At 38.3% G+C, this 26,150-nt stretch overlaps 1 long non-coding RNA gene across 23 annotated transcripts in view; it reads right to left on the reverse strand.

Moving 5' to 3' along the window:
* Positions 1–26,150, reverse strand: part of LOC104909589 (uncharacterized) — a 299,514-nt gene that overhangs the window by 188,365 nt on the left and 84,999 nt on the right. For 10 of the 23 annotated variants that reach the window (XR_014881991.1, XR_014881983.1, XR_014881989.1 and 7 more), the window contains exons 2-6: positions 15,404–15,489; positions 7,934–8,081; positions 5,525–5,639; positions 4,204–4,542; positions 886–3,494 (exon numbers count right to left, since the gene is read on the reverse strand). This is a non-coding gene — a long non-coding RNA (uncharacterized LOC104909589). The other 13 variants (XR_014881982.1, XR_014881976.1, XR_014881972.1 and 10 more) reach the window with 7 other exon arrangements.

A 26,150-nucleotide genomic window follows, 5' to 3' on the forward strand; every position in this document is an offset into this window, starting at 1 on the left:
ATCAGGAGTGTTGTACTTTCTGGTGACTGAAGCACAGCATTTCTACCATGAGGAGACCTTTCCTTCTGGAGGCCAATATTGCCTCACAAATATTTTTAGAAATATGACTGTATGCTATGTCTGGACACAACAACTTCAGACAATTTAGGTGGCAGGGGCTTACCAAAAAGCTCTACATCAGGCTCCCTAGGGTCTGCTAAGATTGGCCCTCACCAGCCAGGGGCTGTCTCATATCCCACCGCCCCAACCAGAAGCACAGAACTGGGGCAGCCCCAGCCCCAAGCACCTCTCCACGCAGGGAAGCTAGGGTTTGGCCTGGCTCAATGGGTCCCATGGCTGAGCAGAGCTGTGGGGAGCTGGAGACTGACACTGCTGCAGCTTCAATGGGGTAGTGGCTGACAGGACATGGGCTGAGGTGGGGCCCTGAGCCTAGCGCCCGGAGTGGTCAGGCAGAGACATAAGTGTCTGTCAATTCTGCCATGGTCTTGACACACTAAAGCTGTACGATGCCTGTAGAAATGTAGTAGATAATGCAACTTTTCTGAATTAAAAAAAAACACCTACTACCAAACTATGGGATTATGAGCTGTTGTAATTGCCAATATTCTGTTAATATATAAGCTAACATTTGCTTTCTGAATTGGTAGATGTTCTACAGTTAATGCTCAGCTGGAACAGGGAAAGGAAGAAACTACTGAAACAGGCTTTCTTAGTTATAGTAAGGAGAAAAATCTCTTCTCGCTTATTTGTTAACTTCCTTATTTAACCTTACTCAATACTTATGAATCAACCTTGCTTTTCAGAGCTCTAAATAACTTGATTTGTAATTTTTTTCTCTTAGAGACCTTCGCTAGAATAATTTGGCATTATTTGTGCAGAACTTACCCAAACCTTGGTGTTTCTGTTGAGCTATTGAGGTTTCATTATCGCCAGCTGCAAGGTAGCTTGTGCATTAGTTTCTTCTCAGCAGAACAGGTTATCCATTCAGATAAATCACAAAAAGCATTTGTTTTCCATTGTACTGCAACCATATACAAGTATTGCCATTAAAAAAATAAAAATCCAGAATCCTTTACCAGACATTTTAAGGAAGGTTAATTAATAATCCTTTCTTGAAGGCATCAGATTTTGTCCCATCAACACAACCAGTTCACTAGTGACAGTGAATTATTATTCCAGATAGGTGTAAAGAAAAGGGGCACAATGAGCTAATAAAATTAATTACTACTCCTATCTACTTGTTTATAAACTGTGAATGAATAACTGAAACAGAAGAGTATGTAAACTATAGAAAAAACAATACACAGAACAATTACAATCTAAAGTACTTGTAGAGGAATGACAGAAATGTTGGGGTTGGAAGGGACCTCTGGATATTGTCTACTCCAACCCCCTGCTAAAGCAGATTTCCTACAGTAGGTTGCACAAGCAAGCATCAGGCAGGTTTCAAATACCTCTAGGAAAGGAGACTCTGTAACCAGCCTGGGCAGCTCGTTCCAGTGTTCTGTTACCCTCAAAGCAAAGAAATTTTTCCTCATGTCTGTACGGAAATCTCTATATTCCAGTTTTTGCCCGTTACCCCTTGTCCTATCACTGTACACCATAGAAAAGAGCCTGGTCCCACCCATTTGACTCCAGCACTGTAGATATTTATAAACAGCAATAAGATCCCCCTCTCAGTCTTCTCTTCTCCAGGCTAAACAGTCCCAGGTCTCTCAGTCTTTCATCATACAGGAAAGAAGAATTCCGATTAAGACTGTCAATACTCTCACCAACATCTTAGTGCACAAATGGATAAAGAAAGTTGCCTCAAATCCATGTTTCACTATAATGCATCAATAAAGGGGATTAAAGTGACCATACCTTGAATTTATAGAAAGTATTAGAAGCCTGGGTTAACAGCTGGGACTGAAAATAAGGCTCTCAAAAGGGAAAGAAGAGAGATGGACACAAATGAAAATTCATAAAAACTGAAATTATTTCCAGAAGAACTTCTTGTCCTCAGAAAAGTTTGGGAAAAAAAAAAAGGTTTTGAACATAATTAGCAGATCAATCTTATTCTAGTTTCCTTGCTATGTAGCTCAGAAGTAACTTTTGAGAACCATCCTGGTGAATAGAAATATAGTTCAGACCTCCAAACTTTCAAATGTCAAATGTCTCCTTATTCACCATGGTGTATATTTTAAAACAGATCTACTCAGATTATCTCCAAGGGACTGAGTTTCTTCAAACAAGTCAAACTAAAATTGCTCTTTTAGACTCATGAAATTAATGTATTAAATATACGCACCTGTATTTTAACATGGCCTTTGCATGGCAAATAAGTTAGTCATTGTTGATGGTAAGCCTGTTACCATAAACCAGGTAAAAAAAAAATGTAAAGGATAATATATTTGAAAAGCTTAAGAGAAGTTAGGAGAGGTAACACCCCTTTCATAGCATCCAGCTTTTCCAAACATCTTTTCTCTAGCGTATGAAACATGGTAGCAAGAAAAAGCTGAATCTATTTGAATATGCACAAGTCATAAATTTAGGAAACTCAATAAAAGAGTGCTTGATAAAATAAGCTAATTCCTGCATTTGACAAGTGATCAGATTTCAGCTGGGCTCTCATACGGTGATAAGCTCCTAGTATCTGAGAGGCATTTGGCTAAAGCATGTCGTAAAGACAGCACTCCAACTGAAGAACAGTGGAGGTAGTTATTAAGGCATAATGTGCATATATTGAAGAAGCAAACCAGAACAACAGTTAGACTGATAGAAACAAAGGATACTAACCATTAACTACAATCTAAAATCCAAGAATCTGCATCTGGAATTATGCATATCCATTTTGGACACTAGGTCATCAGTTTCCCTGTCACTGTTTGAAAAGCTACATCATTTTTTTTTTTCTAGCATTAGTTTGGACAAACCAGATGTCTCAGCTGTACTGCCAAACCCATCCTTCTGGATGAAAGTCATACTGTCAGAAAAGTGATTTCCTCTTATGACTTATGAGATAGTTTAACCATTCTGAATGAATACCTTTTACGACCGTTGTGATTTCTGACAATAAGATATGCTATTCATACACTCATAGTCTTTTATAGCATAGGCTACAGTTTTGGGGGTTGTTTTGGGATTTTTGTTGGTGGCGTCAGCAGTTTTCTTTATTTTAAATCAGTCAGCAATTGTTGTTTATTTTAAATCAGACAACGTTAAAGATGGATTTATAAGGATGGTGTTTGAGAGTCAGCATGAAATGACAGTCTTCCTTCTAAACATACAGTCAATTAATTTATCCATCTTTTTAAAACTAAGAACCATTTCTTTTCATGTCCAACTGTTCAGTCAGTTATACATTCCTTTTCCAAATTTCCAAATATCCCACTGAATTTAAGTTTTGACAGTGACAAATGCCAAAGGTTGCTGGAAATATGGAAAACAATGATTTAGCTGTCCTCAACTGGAAGACTGGCGATGGCAAAGGGCTCTCTTTGTCTCAGGTCACCCTACAAGAAGAAAATTAGCTTAGCTTAGAAATAGCCTGTGTTAATGAGCAATATCTTATAATTTCTTCTGTGGATATTTTTTTATTTCACTAAGTGAACCTAACACATTTTAGTGAGAGAAATGCATCACATAGGAAAGCAGTACACATGCTTACTTGTTTATACACTCATTCATGAACAGAAGTACAATGAGCTCTTTTGGAGAGAAGAAGGGTCTTTTTAGTCCACAAAAAGGGATTTCTAATACTGTAAAATTACAAAGTGCCCCCTTTATGCTAGTTACACAACCTTGTAATGACAGTACCACATAGAAACAGTACTGTAGCCTCTAATTTTTCAAAATTCTTTAGAATAATCTACCCCAAATCAGGAGATGGATTCAGATTATTGCTATGGTCATCACTACTTCTAAGGAATTCTTTGTAATGGTATTTGTGAAATTATAGATCTATAGCTCTTAAGGCTAGAAAGGACCACATAGAACATCTCATGTTTCCTGCTCTTTAGTACAACCATATAATTTCACCCAGCTGTGTCTCCATTGTTTGCTAAAGCATACCATTCACTCTCAGTTTGAAGACTTCAAGAAATGGTAAGCTCACTGTTCCTCTTAATGATTTGTTACAGTGGCTGATAACTTCATCGTTAGCAACTGAGAAGTATAAGACTAATCTTGTTGGCAACCTAAACATACTAGGAATATCTCTACCTGTTTAAATGATGGCATTCTGGTTAATATCCTTCTAATCAGTTTTATTCATCATAAAAGAATAAGGCCTTTTTCTTTTTTTAAGTAACTGGTACTTTTGTGAACTTTTTGCATTTGTTTCTCATCATTTTAGTTTCTAGAAGCTTATAAAATTTGGAAACAAATTCCCATTCTGGTTTCCATCTTCACAGGCCACAATGCTTTTAAACAATGACTGATACTTTCTTCTGTAGCTTTCTGTGATTTCCATGCAGCCTTTTTTCTTGATAGAATGGAAGCCTTCTTCTCTCAGTGGAATTATTCCCAGATGGACTCATGGCTGAAAATGCATGAGAACTCCTGCACACGCATGAAAAAAAGAATAAAAAATGAGAGTACTGTTTGGGATACCACAAAACACATTTCCAGATAAAATAATAATTTGCATTTTTGCAGACTTTTACATCTTCAAAGCATTGGACATACATTCATCATCAGAAAAGATTACTGTTACTAAGTGTCATAAATATTATTTTTCTAAGGATCTGCTTCACCATCACTGTCAGATTTAGCTGCTGCAGTGATAAAACTATTATGTGATAGAACTATTATGTATGACTGAAAGACTTAGGCTCTGTAGTGTACCCAACTTTGACAAGTACACTATCAACCCAGTTCTCGGAAATCTCACTCCCTGTAACAAAATTAGGATATGGAAAGAGTGTGTCGCGCAAAGACTGACTGCTATCATATATTAAGACCAGGTGGACTTAATGGGTGGGCTACAACCCTCTTATCTGCCCTCCCCCTGTAAATCCGAATTCACTTTGAAGCTTTACCCTTACAAGTTCTGAGTCCTTTATTAGAAAATGAAGCTCAGCAGCACTGAGGATTAGTCTTTATTGTCTCACTCATGGCTAGGCCTGTATGAAGGCACTATCTTTCTGCAAGAGGTGCTTAGTGATGGCGGAAGTCCTGTTGAACTGTAATTCTCAGAGTATCTCCAAACATTGCAATAGAGCACAGAGAATCCAAGACAAAACTGGCAGCTGAGATGGTCACACAGCACACTGCAGCATTATGCAAAGGTGCTGTAAAGGTCCACAGAGTGTCTCGGCCATATCTTTATGGTACTGCACCCAACCATGTCAGCCCTAGCTCAAATTCAGAGCCATTCTGATGCAGCTCTTCTAACTCAGCATCCTTCTCACCATGTCAGCAGCATCATCCCAGCAGGGACAGACAGCCAGGAAAACTGTCCACTGCAGTGCATTATTACCACAGTCAACACTTCAGAAATGAATGCACAAAAATGCTGAAAAGAAATGAAGAAAGTACTCACAAGTTTATATTTATCATCTGTTACATTCACAGCAGGAAACTTGAGTTTGACTGATTTGATCAAGCATCTTCTACCTAATCTTAGGCCAAAGAAAATCATGGCAATGCAGAAGTAGCTGATAAATCAAAAGCAGAAATTTAGGAATTAAAGCTTAGTTGAGGCCTTTTATCTTTATTACCCTTCTTTATGTGCATATGGTAGGTGTTCAACACTTTCCAAGTCCGTATGATATTCCTTCGTGCTTCTGGAGGTTTAGAGCTGTAGTCATCTATAAAAAGGCAACCTAACAGTTTCCTGTGGCTGAGAGTTGAATGTGTTATTTGTTACCAGCTAGTTCATGGTTAGATTGAGCCCAAGTCTTGGCTTTAAGTGATCAGACTTGCTTTAAACCATTTGCTCGTGGGGTGAATTCACATATAGAGAGAATTCTGGTGCAATATTTTATTTCTGACTTATGGCACATGACTCTTTTTTCCTAAACCAATATTAAAACCAGAAACCATAATATGCCAAGTGCAGACTGCATTTTTTGGAAAGTTGATACCAAACGTAACAGTAAATGAACCCTTTTGAAAGGTTAAAGTTGCTTTCATATAAAACATTTTCTACCAGGAAATGGAAGTGGAATGTTGAACTAAGCATTTAACATGAAAGAACTGTGCATGGATTCCAATGGTTGCATTGTCCTTTAGAATTAGAAAAGCAAAAGGTTTTTACGAGAATAAACAGCTCTAGTTTCATAAAAAGGGTATTATGGTGATGAGGTAAATGAATCCCAGTATCTTGGATGCTTCTTTTAACCTTCCATCAGCTCCTCCTTGTGCATTAAGCATTCTAGAGTGAAGCTTCACAGTATGGCTGAATTCAGCCAGCAGCCCTGCTGCCTTCACTTTTCCCCACATCCTCCCTTCTCTGGCATGCATGCCTCTATTCCATCCTCTCTGACTTTCATGTGGCCCATGAGTGAGCCTGGTTGGATTACTAAACTAATAGAACACCATCCATTTTTTACTTATGCTGAGTTAGCTTTCTGCAAGCTGGTAAGGTGAACAAGTCATAGGGGTGATACAGATATCAGAGCTGCTGCAAAAGTAGTAATGGCTGAGAGCAGCCTTCCTAAATGTGCTCCATTCACTTGGGAAGCCTCAAGCCCTTAAAATAATTCTAAATAACGTAACTGTCTTTTACAAATACATTTACAGGGCCCAATGGTTGATTGCGGACCTGTTGCATTAGCTTCTACAAAAAGCTAATGGAAGAAAGTAAAAAGATCAAATAGAATTACCACTTAGGAAACAAAGACAAAGGGCTGACAGACGCACCATAGTGTGGTTATGCATTCTCAGGAGCAGACACCCCTGGATGAAGGGCAGAAATCCATGCATCTTCATATTAAGTAATCAAAGAAAGTTCTTTTCTGAATACAATTTTCTACTTGGGGAGAGGGGAAGAAAAAAAAAAGCTGATTTTACAGTTTTCTTGGCTCTCAATTTTGATTCCATCATTCAGTGGGAGGAAAAAAGAAAAAAAAAAAACAAAAAACATTCAAATGAACTTGGCACACTGTTCTACTGCTGATTTGCCAGATTCTTGTGTCCTTGAGTGCGACACAGTGTTATTATTTGGTGTCCTGTGTTTAAAATCTGAAGTGATTTAACCTGGCTCTCTGCCATCCCACTTGCTGACATGTTGACACCATGTAAATAATGCATATCTCTGTGGCCACACTACTTTCGTGCCACATGCTAAGAGAAAAAGACAACACCTGCTATTATTATTAGCCACATCTTAGATACCTTGGGAATATGCAAAAGGGACATCAAAATTATTTCAAACATGTTGTGGTCTCCAGCTCCATACTCCTTCTTTAGACTGAAAAGGAACCCATGCATCTACTGTGATTAAAAGCAGAGATTGGTGATTTACATCTCACTCTCTTTAAAAAAGTTAACCATTCTGAGACTGTTGATAAATAGCTGTGTCTTTTGACTAACACAACAATTTCAGCTAGATATTTCTCTGTACACCACAGAAAAGGGGAATTTTAGAAGTTTACAGAGCAACAAAATCTCATTTCCAGGCTGCAAAATTCTAGCTGTGTAATTAATTTCAGACACTGCCTCCTCTGCTAACATTAGCCTGTCTACTTCTGCTCTGATCTTGGCAAAATATAAACCTACATATACCATCAAGGCAGGCTTATGAAAACAAAATGAAGTTTTCACTGAGGATCACTGCAAAGCAAAAGTTGACAGATATGTCACCTGCATCTTATAGGATCATCTAAATGTCATGCACTGTCAATCAAATTGACAAGAAGCCACAGATTATGTGGCTTGTCACAGGACATATAACAAGGTTGAAAATTGATGTCCTGTATCAACGTTCCCCAAATATTGCTGCACATACCTTCTTTTCACATACTTGTGACTGCCAAACTGAGGAAGTGGCCGGTTACATTTTACTTTTCCATGGTATACAGCAACGGAAAATTTGCTTGTCTTCATCATATCACCGCCCCAATGCTGTCAGAGCAAGGCCTCAATATGAATTCTTCCTGTGAAAACACACAATTTTGAATTCAGAAGAGACAGCAAAATACAGCAAACTTGAAAAGTCAAAAATAAGTATTTACAGTTCAGAAGCCTACTCTGTCATGGAGAATTCACCTCAGTCTTCACTCTGAGGCCAGCAATAGGGAATTACACCAGTGTAGGTACATAGCTCCATACTGACTTCAGATTCTCAAAGCTATAAATAATAGAATCTCTGGCCCCAAACCTTACAACTGTGCAACTAGATCATCATTTTTCAGAGAAAAACAGATATACTGCTCAAATTGCTTGGCCCAAGTGAATTCCTTTGGAAACTCTGAAAACATGCAAACATAAAAAAGAAAGGGAGGGGCTCTTTTTCAACTCCTATGAGACAGTCAGAGCACACAAATTTAGTTTATTTCTCCTCAAGGATGAATACATTGGACAATATTCTGTACTTGTCCACAATGTTCAAAAGGATCAGCATTTTGAGTGTCCCAGACTGAGACCAATTCTTTCTGCTTTATCCATTAAGAAAACCAGGAATCTTGTGTTCTCTTTTCAAAAGAATGTCTTTGTCCAGAATCTTGCCTCAGAGATTTTATTTGCAATATGTTATTTAGAAAAGAAAAGAGAGCTGGAATGACTTCCTAATTTCTTTACTAAATCTGTTCCCAATCTACTTTATTTCAGGCATTGTTACAGACAGTTCCTTACATGATATTTTACTCTGAAGCCCTGTAATTACACACAAGCTGGTCAAACTTTCGCTTGACTGGAAAAGAGTTGTAGTAACTCAATTAAATTGAAATGAAAACTTCGGGGAGAAGAATAGGTTGGTTGAGAGGATAACTCATTTTGAGATGAAATTTCTGTTCTTACAGTTGCCCTGAGTAATGTAGTTGCTCCTCATACAGAAGTGAGAAAAAAAGTATCTTGTGGTGTTTTATACAGTTTTTGTTTTGCCTGGGGTTTGAATTTCACAAGGCTAACTAGATTGCCCTTGTCTAGGAAACCCTGGGGGTAATGCCAGATGGTGTCTGCATGCAAGCTAGAAAGAGTGAAAAATGGACAAGGGTGGTGGCTGAAAACCAGGGAGTAAAAAACACTGCACTGGAATAGTGGGTAAAATATAAAAAGTTAACAAGAAGTTATGAAGTGGCACAACAAGGGTAATGAAGTGTGCTCACCACAGGCAAAGTCTTCTGAGAAAACCATCAGCTTCAGAAAATCCACCCAAAATCTTGTTGAGAGATGTATACGTGTGTATGCAAGAATAAATGAGTTATTCCAAACAGGTCAATGCTAGACCAGTAGCAAGTAAAAACAGCACAACTTGCACATTCTTACTGTGAGCTGGCTCAGCAGCCCTGCCTGAATGGTAGACTATAAAAGCTCCCATTATGTGGTAGCCGACATGACTGTTTTCTCCACCAAAATGTCCTACTCAACTGACTTTAAACATCCAAGTAAGTAAGCCTCGTATTTTGCAAAGCTCAATGTGTATCAACACAGAAAGCAAAATCTGGGTAAACGTGAGCTACTGACTACAGAAATGAGTGTCCTTGGGAAGAAACACTGTGCTCTTCCTGTCATTGTGGTTTCCTCTCTTGGTGGTAGAGGGGGAAGGAACAACGGAAATAGAGCCTCTGCCACATTTCTTGCATTTTATCTGACACCCTTATTTACAACTTTGAGCACATGTGTTTTCACCAACAGGAGGAAGACAGAGACTGTGAGCAGCACGTGTATGCAACTCTTTTTGTGCTGTGGCTGTGAAGGGTGCTGGGATCCAAGCTGGGCAGGACAAAGAAAGGGAAAGCTGGAGCTCACCAGTGGTGATACGAAGTGCTTATGGCACAGCAGAAGAAGCAGGGTGTGGAGGCAGAGAGCAAACACGTGGGCATGAGTCTGAATGGAGGTCAGTTGAGTTTCATTTTCTGGCCTGAGTTACTTAGAGAACAATCTCAAACAGTACACAAAATAGCAGAAGAGGGAGGGTTATACACATAACTATTATAGGCCCATCCTCGCAGCATTTTGAACATTTCCAGTGATAAGCCACTAGTGTTAACATTTTCGTTTCCACATCTAAAGGCGCACACTATTACTCATGGAAATGTAATCTTGGCTTGATTGTTTACAATTCCAGTGTTATACCCTCTCTTATCTGTTCACTTTGGCTAATGTGGCTTGATGATTTCATTCTGTTTTCCCTTTTCAATTGTATACATCAGATAGCAGATATTCATACTTCCCTCCCACCATGTGATATGTCTTCAGAACATAGTGACAACGTGGCAGGCTTACTTTTGCAAAGAGTCATCCTTGATCTATTCTGGCATTTCTTAGAAGCTAGCACTAATATTTACAGTATAAATAAGGAAATGCAAGGTACAGACAGTACTGTGGTTACAGTGGTTAAATTCTGTATGTCACATTTCTACAGAAAATTGGTACTCAATCTGAAGATCAATTTGTTATATAAAAGCTAATTCTATGTCTTTAAAACAGTTATCTGCTCCATCTCTGTACTAGTCTGTTATCTCTGATACAACTCCTGTACTGGAAGACATTGATATGAAAGGAGACTATGCCTGCTGCAGCATACTTGAAAAATACTTGAAAACAAGTAAACTATCATCTGTCTTCATTCACAGTATGTGTTGTGTTAAACAATGAGGAAATAAGAGGCTTATTAAGGTTGCACTGAAAAATGGTGAATCAGTTTCATTGAAAATGTCTTGAGGATTCTAGGCTGTGATTTTAAAGGTGCTCGATGCTCCAGACAAATGTCTACCTAGCTTCTGTAAAGATCTTAGGTACGTGAACTCCACTTAACTGCAGTCTCAGGTGAGCACCTTCAAACTCTCCAAAATTGCAGTAGGCAACTACTTGCATATTAAAGGGATAGACATCCCTAAAAACCTGGACCCCAGCCCTTGATGACGAGTGTTAATCTGTCAGCTCACTTTGGTATTGAACATTGTACTACTGCCTACCTGGCCACTAGGAGTAGGTCACCACCCATTTCAATAATAACTCAGTAGTAATGAATGATGAATATCCCTCTTGGCCTCTATTTGAACTTGTGACATAGGCTAAACACCTAACCACACCATTATAACTATCCTATCCCTCCAGTCTTATTATCCTACATACCTCTAACAAATAAATATCCTTCTGACAGTCTTTCCTCAGGCTTGGTATGAATGATTTGACAATGTTCAGAAAATTCCTATGAAAAGACATTGTGAAACAATTTTTCATTCTAAGACCTATTTTTTATTATACGTGTGTATATATATGTATATACACACATATTAATTTTGAAAAAAATGTAACAACATTCTAAGCTAGTTACAGTGTGTCTGGAAACCACAGCAAAGCCTAAACGCTCGTGAAGTAAAAAAAAAAAAAAAAAAGTTATTAACAGTAAGTTCTGGTTTAATAAATAAATAAATAAATGAATGAATAAAGAGGAATTTGTGCTTTTAAGATTAAAACTGAAAGATTTAGCAAGCCGAAATGCCTTTCTTTTCGATTCCAACTAAATCATACACTATTTGGGGTAGAAATTTGGCAGGGCACTCTGTTGGATTATCCCTACATTGTGTTTGGACTGATTTCTTTATCCCATTTTGGTAGATGGACGTCTAGCCTAGCCCTGAATATCTTCAGTGCTGCTGATTCCAAAGCTTCAGTTGGCAGCTGCTTTCCTTGGCTAGTAGTCCCCTGATATATAATCCTAATTTTCCTCTCACAATGCTTAGGGCCACTTTTCTTTCTTTTTTTCTTTGTTGTTAACTAATGAGTATAATCAAACTTTGCCTCTTTTTAGTTTCCTTTCTATTGTGGACAAAGAGAGGTGTCACTTCAAATTTCCTGGAATTAACATGATTAATTCTCTTGACATCATACTGTAGGTCTTACTTTGCAAGCTTGCTATCAATGTTCTGACACTGCTCAAGATTTAAGATTTATTAGTTTTTTTTAAACAAAATATCTAAAACTAGTTCACAGTATATTTCAGCTGATGGCCATAAATGACCTAAGTAATTGACATTTTTTCTGCTTATTATATTTATTTGCATGAATTATGTTGTATACAAGGCTAGACTTGATGATTCTGTAGACTCAAACAGAAAAAAAGAGCTCCTAGAGCTGAAAAATATGAATGCTGCAAAAATAGCAATGCTCATAGTTGAGTCAACAGTCAGACTAAATCTCATGATTCTCAAGAAATGAAACAGTTGGTCAATACGTGTTAACACCATTGAATTCAGAGGATAGCCTGTCTGTAAGCACTACAAGACAGTTAAGTAAGGCCAGGGAAGGAGAGATTTATTTTAGAGGGAATAAAGACAATGTGAGAAAAGGAGCACTGGGCTATGAATTAGCATGATGAAAAGCTACTGAAAAGGAGATATTTTGGGAAGTTAAAGAAGGGTCTGGAAACTGGCTGAAGAATTTTGGGGACAAGTTTTACATTGTGAAGTTACAGAAGATTATGTTGACCATGCTACGCAAAGCAGTGTCACTCAACAGCTATCCATTGCTGAGGATCCTGGGAGGTAGAAGGTGTCCTAAATGCAGATAAAGGTGCAACAAGATATGCCCTGTCTGTCTTCTGCACATTTCTTACCTGGTAGCAGGTTTTTTTTCCCCAGTGTGAGCAGTTTTGTGCATTCTTTCCCAAGGGACTCAGGCACGTTCCTACATGCAACACAGGATCCTGTACATCTTTTCTGGATAAATCTTATTGTCATCATTAGAACACTTTAGTCTTTTGGTGGAGCAAGCCCTGGGTTAGAATTTCATAAAATCGCCATTAAATCAAAAAGAAGTAAGCATCTTACCACTCCAGCAATTTCAATGGACTCCTATTTATGTCTCTGAGCAGATGGCGAGAAGTACCCTAGTTGGTCATTGCAGCTCCAGGAATCAGACAATAGATGCACAAACATACACAGAAAGGTGAATCATGATGGTATGACTCCGAGAATCTTTTTTAATAACAGGATGATCACTTGCTGTGTTTGTTCAAGCTTCTCGACACATCTCATCTACATCACACATGCTCACATGACTAACGAGAGCCTTTCCACAGTGTCTCCCATGCAGACATTAATCTCATTTGCCAAATAATTCTCACACTACGAACCTGGCATATGTGTTTCTAGTTACCGTGTGATCATTTACATTTTGTCAGTAGTGTGCAGTACCAAATGTGCCATTACCATCCAAATAGTTTTGACTATTGGTCTAGCTCAGTTCCAACAATGAAAAGTAATTCTGTCAATTCAAAATATTTTAGAACACTGCTTTATCTGGGTATTCACTGCTTATGGTGACAATCAAGTAAATTGTTTTACAGTAAGAATGTTCTGGACACTGAGTGGATAACTCCCAGCAGGCTCAGAGCTGATCTCATTTGCCAAGTAGCTTTTAGCCACTACACATTGCTGTGAACCTCCTAATCCTTGCAATATGCATCTGAACCAGTGTGTTCAAGTGATGCTTATTTCTGCATCACACTGTCCCCTATCATCAAGCTGTGCATTACCTAGTTCTTTTCACTACAGTGCTGTCACGTTTAGTACAATGAAAACATGGTTCCTTTGTTAAATAAAGGAAGTCTGAGTAATTCTGTGAAGTCAAGAAGATAGAACTCTACGTACACATTTATTCCAATGATTTAAATCTTTTTGCCTTTTGCAGCTCCGACATCCTAAGTAACTTTACTGCACACAACCAAGCTCCTAATTCACTTCTGAGCACTACTACTTATTTAGAAATGCTTATACACTCTAAGAGCCATTTGGTGGCATTGCTCCCAGGTTGAAGAGCCATTAGACTTGGTCTGACAATGAGTAAAGTTCTGCCTTACTGGAATTGCCAGTTATGTTCACATCTTCTATGGGCTTGCTGTTGTGTGCCATATAACTAATTCACTATCAGATTCTGCAGCGGCAGATTTGGCAGCGGAGGTAGACAGGCCTGCTCTCTGATGTCACCATTCATTCTGATGCACAGTACAGAGGAATGCCATTTTAAAATAATTCCTGCATAAAGTATTTGCAAGAGGATTAGGACAGCAAGCAAAGTACAAGATACCTCGTGCTCTTGGGCTGGAGAGCACTTACTCCTACTTCTGTATTATATTTAAGAAGGATCAAGTCCTGATTTGAAAGAAGCATAAGGAAGACTAGAAAACTTGTTAACAGGAACACATACTTGAAGCCACTAACTCAAGTGAAAGCAATTGCTGACAACAATGCTTTAAATTACCAAACTCTTTATAGCTGGGATTTTAACAGGACTTGGTCTAAATCTAACTCTGAACGATTTAAGTCTATGGTAAAACTACAAAGAACTCCAGAGGAAGGCTGAGGCCTCACCAAAAAATTTTTAAAGGATTTTTAAACTTTCACCTTGCTGCTTTAGAGTATTTTGCAAACATATACACCTCAGAGGTTTTATATAGCTGGTGTGCAAGCTAAAACATATGGGAAATAAATTTGTTCTACACCACGGAAGAAATCTGTGTCCAAGATATATTCACAGATCTGTTGCTATCTTACTCTTCTCTGTGGTACAGGAATCTTCTCATTGACCTTTCAAACTCACAGGACAGAAATGACAGTATCAGTGAGTTAAGAAAATTTACCATGATTATACTTTTGGCACTACAGTATTCATTTCCTTAGTACTAAGTAGAGGATAATACTTTAAAGCATTCATTAAGCTTTATTCAGGCTGAGTTTAAGTTTCAAGGCACTTCAAGTACAGACCCAGGAGATGCAAAAACAAAACAAAACAAAACAAACCCTAATGTTTTATCAGCTAATCTTCAGCATGTAATCTCTGATAATGTCAGCTCTTTAGAAAAGAAAATGAAGAATCTGCAGTAAAAATAATAATAACTTAAAAAAAGAAAAAGAGAAAGAAAAAAGAACAAAACCAGAAATCAGTCAGTGACAAAATGGTGTTGAGGCAGACTTCAGGAAATATATTTTCCAGTGTTACATTCCAAGATATTTTTAAAGCACAGATATTGAAAGCAGATTCCTATACAATTCTTAATCAGTTACAGTAGCCACTGGAGTTTGTGGCTTCTAACATGTGGCAAATATACAATATTTCTAATTCAAGCCATGTCATGCTGGTATTTTACCAGCATTCCTCATGCTATTGTTACACTCCCACTAGTTTCACAGCATTTGATTCTTTCTGAATGCAAGACCATAGCGTGTCCCTTTCTGACATTAACAGAAAGCTGTACAGCTGTAATAATCATGATTCTTTCCATCTCAATATCTCAAAATAATTTAACCCTTACCTCTCAACTTTGTAGTTAGAGAAACTCTAACTCAAAATCACGAGGCGATTCTCTGGGTTCATCCAGCAGTAATTTCATTGTAGGGCCTAGAATGGAAAATCAGCAAAAAGCTGAATGACTAAAACTTCATAGAGCTTCTCTAATTTCATTAACAAAAGTCTTGTTCCCTGCAGTGGCAAGGGAGAGGGATGCTCCATTGGTTGCCATGGTCCTTTCTCTGTCCCTTGATGCTGTGGTCCTAGAGAGGATGGGGCACATGAGGCACAACCTGACATGAGTGCTCCCACATGCAAGCCATGACCCACAGCATGGCACCACTTGCAGGTCCTTGTCCTGGGATTGGCATCAAATTCAGACATGAGGAATCCACATGCATTGAGATTGGGCTACAAGTCTTTTAAAAACAAGATATAAAAACTATTACTCACAATAACTTAGTGAAACTTACCATATGTTCAAAACACTGAAATAAATCACATTAATAAAATCTACCCAATTTCGCTACAATCAACTTGTATCATTTTGTATGTACGTATGTATCATACATACATACACTTGTATGTAACATTTAATTTTTAGAAGCCATTAAATACTTCATTTACCAATGGAGTAACTAGAAAGTTCTGTGAAAAAAAAAAAAAGGCTGAAAGAAGAGACTTGAACTATTTGCTGAACAGCAAGATAGAGAGAGATCATGAAAAGTGTGCTGCAGTGCTATGTCAAAGCATTTGAGGGAATTCGTTCCAAGTTCAAAGCAAGGGAGAGTTAGATGTGAAAGTTCAAAGCGAGTCTCTGTCATCAGTGAAAAGGAAGCTAAAAATTCTAAAGAAGTGCTGATCACAACCCTGGATGGCCTTCCTGTATGGCATCAGTAGCACTAAGAGTACAAACTAGAAAATCATAAAAATTACACATTTTCCTAAAAAATCAGTTTGGAAACAACAAAGCATAATTGTTAAACTGAAAAAAAAAAAATACTGATGAGTGAAAGACATGAAATCTGGAAAAGCTGCTAACTGTGCTTCAAAGTTCACCTACTATTTTTATATACATAAAAAAGAATTCACATGGATTTTTTAAATTAATTTCAAGTTAATCTAAATCTGTGTTTTTCAATATTTCTTTTCCTTACATCTCTTGAAGTTAGAAAGTTCAAACCACCACCCCACCAACAGTAGGGAAAGGTTCATTCCAGGTCTCACTAGGTTGGTTATCTGCATGCAGTGTAAAATGCAATACAACACAGAGTTGACTTATCTCTTACCTAATACAAATGCCACAGGCAAGCTAAACTCTTTGAAACAACCTTCCTACCTTACAACACTTATTCATGAACTGCAAATGCAGATTTCACTTATCTTAATCTAAAATAGGAATTCCTGGAGAGCAAGATAAGTATCTGGATTTTTTCACAAAGACAATTTTTAACAAAAATGTCTTTAAAAATTAAAATGCTAGATTAAAAATTAGACATCTGATTAAGATGATCTGATATTTGTGAAACCTCATCACTGTAGTTGCAAATAAACAATTAGGAGAATTTAGCTACTCTCTTCTTAGTGTATTATCAAGGAAATTTACAGAAATGAAATAATCCCTAAACTAATGCTGCCCACTGCCTTTCCCAGCTCAGTGCATTTGGTTTCTTGCAAGGACACCAGCAGTATATTTAGCACCAGGGTGGCAATAGAGGAGGTTGGCCTGAAAGAGTCACATTACATATTGCAGGTCTCATATTCCCACCCCTGTGCTGCTTCTGGATTTATGACCTGCTCATTTTGTGGTTTCTTTTGAAGCAATTTGACAGACAACTGCTTCTCTGCCTAAAACTCAGTAACAGCTTTAATGTGACACACTAGATGTGCAGGCAAGGAAGGAGTGAAAGATTTCCACAGAAAGTGATGCTTTTTTCCAAAAGAAAGTAATAGTTTTTTGTTGTTTTTTTTTTCCCCTTTTTAAGTCAAAACAGACAGATGAAGCAGCAAATGAAAGGAGAATTAACTGAATGTGTACAGTAAGTGCAATCATCAATGCTGCATATATTCAACCCAGTTGTAACCTTGTTCTGTAGGAGAACAGGTGAAGACTTAAAAACAGAGTTATAGAGATACTGCTGAAATACTGAAAGCTGGGAAATTCCTGCTGACCGCAGAGAGCAAATTATAATTAAGTAGACATATTTCTTGGAAGCTTGCCAAGGAAATGTAGGGAGAGGTAGTCATCATTGTTGCTTTGACTATGCTAGGGAAAAAATGAAGATCTAGTTGCTGTAACTGTCACCAGAAGAACAGTTGCTCTCAGAGCACAGAGCTGACCGGACAAATCAGGAAACCAGCTCAGAGAAGGAGTCCAAAGCACAAAACTACAAATGCTTCAGCACTGATGGCTTTATCAGTTCAGCAGTGGGGCAACTACACCACTGCTGGCTGGTGGTGTAGCACAGTGGTTTGTTGTTTGGGTTGTTTGGGAGTTGTTTGTTTCTATTATACCAAAACAGCTTCCCATACCACAGACTGGTAAGTCTAGAAAAGCTGGTGACAAACAGTTGAGATGTAGATATACATCAGGACAAAGCAAGGATACTGTACAAGAAATAAAGATCTGAGCATGGTCTTTGATAAGGAGGTACTGAAGAAGAACCAAAAAGAGTGAAGTATAGCAGTAATAACAAAACTAAATCAAGAATATTTGTAGAGAGCTGAATTTCTTCAGCAGGAAAAGGAGAGGGAAATGTAGTAACACTGGCTTCAATATAGCCTGTAACAAGAAAAACATTAAAGAGATTGCAATCTACAACATTCCATACCGGAGATCTGTTGTATTACAGGATACAAACTGAGGGGAAGGATAAATGGTAAAAGCTAACAGGAATAGCAACAGGAACAGGCAACAACCTACATTAATTTACTATTTCTTTGAGTCCCGATCGTACAAGACACAGACTATTCTGACTTCTTAGTTAGGTCAAAATGTCTTCATAAGTTCTCTACTAGCCTTTTCAGTTAACCAGGTACTAATCCTTCCATACTTGATATCAGAGCAGATGTGATTGCCATCTGCAGCCTCAGCGTGGTCACAGTGTTGGTGTACTTCTGCCACTGTTACCGTAAACAAGTGGGGTTTTGCAGCACCAACTTCTATTGCAACCTAGATAGAAACTTAGCAAATGCTTTACTGCTTGTCATGTTTTGTTCAGGATCCATTAGCTCTAGTACTTGTTTCTACCAAATGGGTTGCCACAAGATCTCACTTCTATAATTCTCATTATCATTTAAACATGCAAAGTTATACTTTACTAAACACCATACATTCAACTCCTCTCCACACATTACTTAAGAATAGCTCTCTGTCTAGGGCTGGATCAGAGACTTTACATTCTATTCTCTCTGCAAGATAAGTCTCTTCTGGTGTGAGAAAATCCTGGGAGTTCCATCTTGTACAGTTTCCTGAAATCCTCAGTAAGCAAAGAGCATTCATACCACTCTCATCATGCCTTAGCCTCTCACAGGGCATCAAAGCTGTGCCCAACCATGGCACAATCCTAAAAATTTAACAGAGAACAAAACAACGCAGATGCAAAGGCCCAATTGCAGCCATCATGTTTATGGGTGAGTAGGTTTCTCTTACTTGGGGGCGGATGACTTCGACCCTACAGGTCTCCTCTGGAGAGATTTCCTTTTCTTGTTCCAGCCTCTGCAGAGGCTGTCAGTGGCAGCACTTCACAGGAGTCCGTGGTCCAGAGAAAGAAGTGTTCTAGACACATTGCAGAAGCCAAACTCATTCATTAATCCAAGATCTCCTTTTACCTCAAGTAATGTTTGATAATGAAGAGAAGTTTGAGACCTAGAATTTACTTAAGAACGTAAAACTATGAAAATATGGTCTGTATAAACTTGTAATCCAGGAACAACATTTGAAGGTTTAACAGCACAAAAGGCAGCATCACCAACCTTTCCCTCTCAATGACCTGTACTAACACTAAGTTTCAAATCACCTGCAAAAACAATACCATGGTGAAAAAGTAATCAGTCCTGATCTTAATGAACATTTGTCTGTATGGCATTATCAGAGAGTTGGGAAGTTTGAACAATTTTTGCACAAATAAGAGAGGCATTAAAACTTTTCTGAAGCACTCAAAGTACACAAGGAACATGTGCTTTGGTGCTCCCTAGCACAAACCTTTCCCAAGAGCCCTTGGTTGATCTGACCAGGCAGAAGGCTGCAGGACTGAAGCAGAAATGGATTAAAATATGTATGGACATGCACGTGTGTTTGTGTATACACAGACATTTCTAAGTATGTGCTAAGGAAAGAAAGGATGCAGAGAAGACACTAAAAGATCTTTGATGCAGGGCAGGTTAAAGGAAGTCGGGGACAACAGCTCTGGATAAACCAATCTGAGATTAAGAAGTAAAAAAAAAGGAAATGAGCCTTTTTGATGAAGGGATTTAGAATCTGTACAGACATATTGTGCAGGAACAGGAACTTGATAATAAATGCACTCTGATGTGGTGTTTACCCCAAAACAGCACAAGTTAAAAATAAATACACATCCACAGAGCTTAGGCTACTCTGGTGCAGTTTGAATCACTACAGAGTATCACAGGAATTTCTGAGACTTGATCAAAATCAGTTCCCTTGAGATTATTTGGGATTGTTGTAATCAGCTACTGGACATTTGTGTCTCTTCAGTAGTTGTGTATACTGGCATTGGGAGGCAGCATCTCCAGGCAACAAAGCTGAGCATTAGGAACCAGTCATTTAAGAAAAATTACTGCCCTGAGCCAGGATCCATATCACACACATTCTTTGTCAGGTTCTTCTCTTCTGCTTATTAAGGCTGTTTGCAAGGATTGTTACTGTCCCAAAGTCACACAAACTGAAGTCCTCTTGTTCTTACTCATTTGGGCTACTTTCTTCCAGTCCACTACAGCTGTCAGTCAGGGTGTGATCTCTTTGAGATCAACAAATGAGCCAGATGCATAGTTCAATGGCCAGACACTTCAAGTCATAACAACCTAGTGAAGCGAGCTAATTTTGCTTGCAAAAGAATTAGCCTTTATTAGCCACTAATACCACTTTTTGCCCTGCATAGCCCTTTAACCAGCTGCAGTTTCATTGACATCACATTTTGGAAAGGTTACGAATGGCATGTCTGGATTGGGAAAGCTCAGAGTGTTTTCTTGAGCAGCTACCTTTTAGTAGTGCAGTAGAGGAATAGTGAAAAATAATCACTCTGTAAACATTCATATGGCATAAATCTTGTAGCTCAGAGCACAAATTACGCAAGGCATTTTTGTGTCTAATTTTTACTGTATGTTAAATAGGTATGTATATAGATGTGCAATATACAGCATTCATGTTAATACAGGACATAGAACAAGTACAGAACAGCACAAATGCACCTATATGTGACATATATATAGTCATGTATGTGTGTGATCATGTTCAATCATGGTTTTGGAATCAGTGATTGAATCATTATGTTGTGTTTTTCTGTCTTCTCTGTTTCTGTAGAAGTCAGGGGAGTCAATAGCTGCATTCATAGACCCTAATTTCAGAAATATTTTCTGTGAATCACTATGATTCATAAAATGCCACTAAACCCTATGTAATTACAGTTTCTCTTGTGATAGGGTCAGACTGAGCTGCGACCTTAAAATTTTGTGATACTGCTGTAGATTGGAAATGAAAATTAAGTTGCTGATCTAAAAAACTAGACCACACACACACAAAAAAATCAAATCTCTTTTAATCAACCATGGCACAACGAGCTAAATACAGATAAACTATCTTGATTTTGTTTCAAAGGATTCAAAGTCCGAGTCAGGAGAAAAGTTATTTTCTATTCTGAAGAATATCTAAAAAAAGAAAAGCATGAGGAAGCTGTACAGGCTGCATGTGCTGAAAAGGAGAAGAGAAAAAGTTTTCTGAAGAAAATAATAGTGTATTAAACAAATCTCTTGCAACTTTTCATTAATCATAACCTGGCTTCACAGAAGGAGAAGAGCAAGTATCACAGGTCTGTTAAGGTATTTAGGTGGATAACCCAAACTAGTTACATTTTTTAGTAATTGTAATGACAAAAAAAATACATGAAGGAAACTAATACCTAAAATGGAGTAAAAATCCCAGTAAAGGAAAGGCAGAGAGATAAAGTTAATTTCAGAGCTGCCTAACTCAGAAAAGGGATCTGGACCTCAGAACGCTTGGAACGTGCTTCAGCCACTGGAAGTAGCAGACTTGCTGTTTCAATAAGCACAGCATCACCACACCTCTCCCATCACAAGAGCACTCCCAACAGTTGGGACACAATTTCAGCCCCATTCACATTTTTCTCCCTCAAGACTAAGTCTAATAAATAAGGAGGAAGTCCTGAAGAGAAGCATTTCTTCTGAGATATAGCAGTAATGGATGCTCAAAATCTGAACAGAGCAAAAAGAACAAAGAAGTTAGAATATTTCCTCTATTGTAATTGACGTTTTCTGTGGATCAGATGCATGACTAACAGCATTTCTAACATCAATTTTCAATCATCTAGAAATCTAGATGATCTTCCTTGGAACCAAACTGGAAGTTCTGATGGACATATCTGATTATGAAGTATCTGAAACACAGAATTAAGCAGTGATTTAGCTTTAATGGGTGGGTGGTAAGAAAGTAAAGGAGCCCTTTCTTTCTAAGACACATCTGAGCAGAAGGAGCCAATGTTACCACACTTTAGGCTGCACCAACAGAAAAAATAAATACATAATGGACAGGATGAGGAGTGGGATTCTCTATCTTTCTGCTACATGCCAATTTGGCTTAGATAAGAAAACCACAGGTGTACAACTTATTGTGGGTTGCAACAAATAAGATTTGTCCTTGCTTTTCCTTCTGATATTTTCTACAAAGTCCATTACAACGGATTATTTACCTGGAAATTATTAATGGTTGCAGTTGCAATCATTCCCTTTATATGACTAGAATTGATGAATTCCTACAGAGTATGTAAAAGGGTAATCCCTTAAACCTTTCTCCTACATAATGCAGGAAAAGTTAAGAATGCAGGAGACAAAATCCCACCAGCCTAACAGCTTATACTGCCCAAAGTAGATCTGAACAACAGAGCAACCTGCCTGTCCTCACACTTTGCATGCCACTCCTATTTTACCGGTACCTCTCAGAGAGGGCAATAATGATGGAGAAAACAGTCATGCACAGGAAAAACTGCAACGAAATACTTACCTTGTTAATTAAAAGGTGTGTGTGGAAAACATCCTTCTTAAGAAAACAAAAACAGCAAACAAACAAACCCACCTGATAAGAATGTTAAAACTAAGGTGAAGGCAAACATGCTTTTTATCAGTGCAACCCCTACAGCAGAGCCACACAAATATCATATCTACAGCAAAGACTGACCCTGAGAGTACATGCTATCACAGTCAAAATAAGTGTCATCTGCACTCTGTGATGCTGCCAGGGATACTGGCAGCCTCAGCAAGTTTCTGGATTTGATGCATCAGGCATTGAGTTGCCATTGACCCACATGGAAAGGACAAACCTGAAAGGAGGGATTAAGTTTGCATGATGTTTAAAAGAAAAGAAAAAAAGAAAAAAAAAGAAAAAAAGAAATCAGGCTCCAATTTTTTGTTTAGATTTCCTCTCCCCTTTCCAGCAGAGTTCTTGTTACTAAATAGAGGAGAACAATGTCAGATCTCACACAGAGCTAGCAGGCACAAGAAGGGGAGTCAGCACTAAAGCAATTTTATGGATACATCTCTCCAATGAAATAAAAACTTCCCCAGAACTGAAGCACTTCTGTGGGTCCCAAGGCTTTCCCAGACTCTTGTATTTGTTACAGTTACCTAAGGACTTCTTTTAAGGGACATCTCAGTCTGGATCCGTCATAAATCACTGGTCCCTGCAAAACACTGGGCACAACTATGTTGGGAGATGGAGCAACAGGGAGGGATCCCCTGTTATATAGAATTATAGAATCATTAATCATGTTTCTCAATACCCAACCTGAATCTTTCCTGGTGCAACTTGAGGCCATTTCCTCTTGTCCTATCGCTGTTACACAAGAGAGGAGGCCAATCCCCACCTTACTACAAGCTCCTTTCAGGCAGTTGTAGAGACTCCTCTGAGTCTCCTCTTCTCCAGACTGAACAATCCCAGTTCCCTCAGTTTCTTCTCATAAGACTTGTGCTCCAGACCTTCATCTCCCATACAGTAACCCCCTGGACTCACAACACACAGAGTTGTGCTTAAATTGAGGTGTGGAATGAAGGAATTACAGTCGCATGACATCTGCACAGAAACAACCTCCTGCCACCTCCCAGCATAACAGGTATTCATCCTCACCGTGTTCAGAGGACACATCAGATTGTAAAATAATGAAGCCTGGTGATTACATCACATTCACACTGAATTATCATGGTGCTCCTGTGATGCTGGCTCTGCAACGAATTGTTCAGTAAGGGCGTTTTGGCAATGGTTTTGTGTTACAAGGCTTCCTTTTATATTGCCAGCTGCCTGTTTCAGGCCCTATCCTCCTGCTCCTTGCAACTATTAATAAGTATCCCTTCCTCCAGCTGTGAGATCAGGCTTTGCAGACTGTTTGTAAGCTATTGTTGCACTTTTAACAATTAAGACTTCACAGTGTACACTTCTTTATTTTCTTCTCTTGAATTCAACGTGCATTTTTAAAGGAGTTATGTCAGCTGACCTCCAGTCCTAAAAATAGGCATTCAAAAGCTAGAACCTATAGGCGTGCTTCCAGGATCTTTTTGTTGTTGTTGTTGTTAAATTCAGCACCAGTATTTCTTTCAAATGAACTTTATTCTGCAACACAAATAGTCCTGCTCTGTATCGGCAAACAGGAATGTGAGGAAAAAGATGAGACTAAGACAAATAGCAGTACCTGTGTTCACAGTGCCATTTAAAAGCCTCTTGCCTTGGCCAGCTCCAGAAAGTTGGAATGCACTGGCTATTTACTTATTATAGTACAGGTTATGTATTTGTTACTTCTATTCCCCATAGGGTACAGTGAGCCCTGACCTGGCCACCATCTTAAAATCACAATGAAAACTCAGATAAAGCCCCGGAGCAGTGGGAAGGTAACAGTGGAAGCACAGAACTGGGGCTGCTGGCTCTGCAGCAGGGTACATGCTCTAAGCAACAGTACCACTGCGCCCAAATCTGCTGGTCTCAGTTCACCAAGCGAGGGATCAGACACTCAAATTATGGAAAGAGAACAAGAATTTTGCCTACATTCCTTTTTACTTTCATTTTTCTTTCCTGTATTGACGCATCACAGAAAACCAAGATGACTTAGATTTGTGTTCTGCCTTTCTTTAAAGCCTTCTCTGAAACTTGTCAGTTTGGGACCTTTAAAAAAATAGAGGCACTCAAAATAAACAATCGCTTTGAAAATCTTGGCCTATATCCCAGTGGGGAGTGAATCTGGTCACGTACACAACCACCTCCAAACTACACAAAAACGAAGCATTAAAATAGTAAAACCATGACACACAATATGGAAACAAAAAACTTGGTGTGTTGCAGCAGCTAAGATCATGTAGCACTCACTTATCTACTTCAATCATAATTGTTCATTACTTGGTTTGTTAGCCCCTGCCATGAACCAGAACCTGTGATTTGAACAGCAAACCAAAACAGTTCCACTGAGATCAAAATTCATGCAGTCAGAGCCAATACTTTGTTACGCTTTACCTGAGCTGCTTCCTCATCCTTACTGGATGCCCAAAGCACAGGTGTCCCAGATTTCTTTTCCTGACTATTGCCACGTCTATCTTCCTCGGATGACTCCATCTTTCAGTGGAGTTGTTACCTCTGCAGTTCTGTTGTCATTTTTGCTTTAATGTAAATGTTAAGCTGGACATAAAAATGGATACACTTGATTAGTATTCTCTATTTTAAATGTATTCATTCAGAAAATGAAAAGGCATGGCCAGAAGTAGAAGGAAATGTCAGTTCTTGAACAACAAAACTGATGAAATAAAGTCTTACAATCCAGCTCTGGTCCACAGACTACAGTGTAAAAGCTGTTAGATTAATCTATTTTCACTGTCTACAATGAAAAAAGGAAGGAGAGAAAGAAGGAAAATAATAGTAATAATAATAACTCTTGTGCACCATTGTCATAATTAGAACTTAAAAAAAAAAAAAAAAAGACAAGAATTTAATCCTATGTTATAGTTGGGTATTCAACAACTTTTTTCATAAGCTGTGAATAATAAGTGAATACTTCTTTCAGATTTCTTTTAGAAGAAATTCTATAAATAAAAACAAAGCTTTGAGAGTATTTTGGGAAGAAAATTCATTATTTACTGATTTACTGTCTATTAATTGAAAAATTTTGTTTCAGTTTACTGCCTTCTTTTCCTATTGCGGGCCATTTCTCACGAGAATTACACAAGAGACTGGCTTGTATCTTTCCTCCTTTTCTAGGGTTCAGCAATAGCCACAACGCACCAAGCTGCTCAGAGAGAACTAGGATTCTGCTGCTCAGTGGTAATTACCAGTTTGTGAGCTAGCTCTGACCAGCAAAGAGATTAGCAGTAGCAGAAACACCAGGTATAAATTGACAAAGGAAATACAGCACAAACTGGAAATGCAGAAATGACTCAAAAAAAAAAAAAAAAATCCCCAAATTGAAGGCTTAAAGGAAGAAGAAGGAAAAAAAATGCACGTTAAAAAAAAAAAAATTAAATTAAAGGACAGTTTGAGCTTCTGGACA

This window comes from Meleagris gallopavo, chromosome 2 (genome assembly GCF_905368555.1).
Source record: "Meleagris gallopavo chromosome 2, MGAL_WU_HG_1.1, whole genome shotgun sequence".
Taxonomy (NCBI): domain Eukaryota; kingdom Metazoa; phylum Chordata; class Aves; order Galliformes; family Phasianidae; genus Meleagris; species Meleagris gallopavo.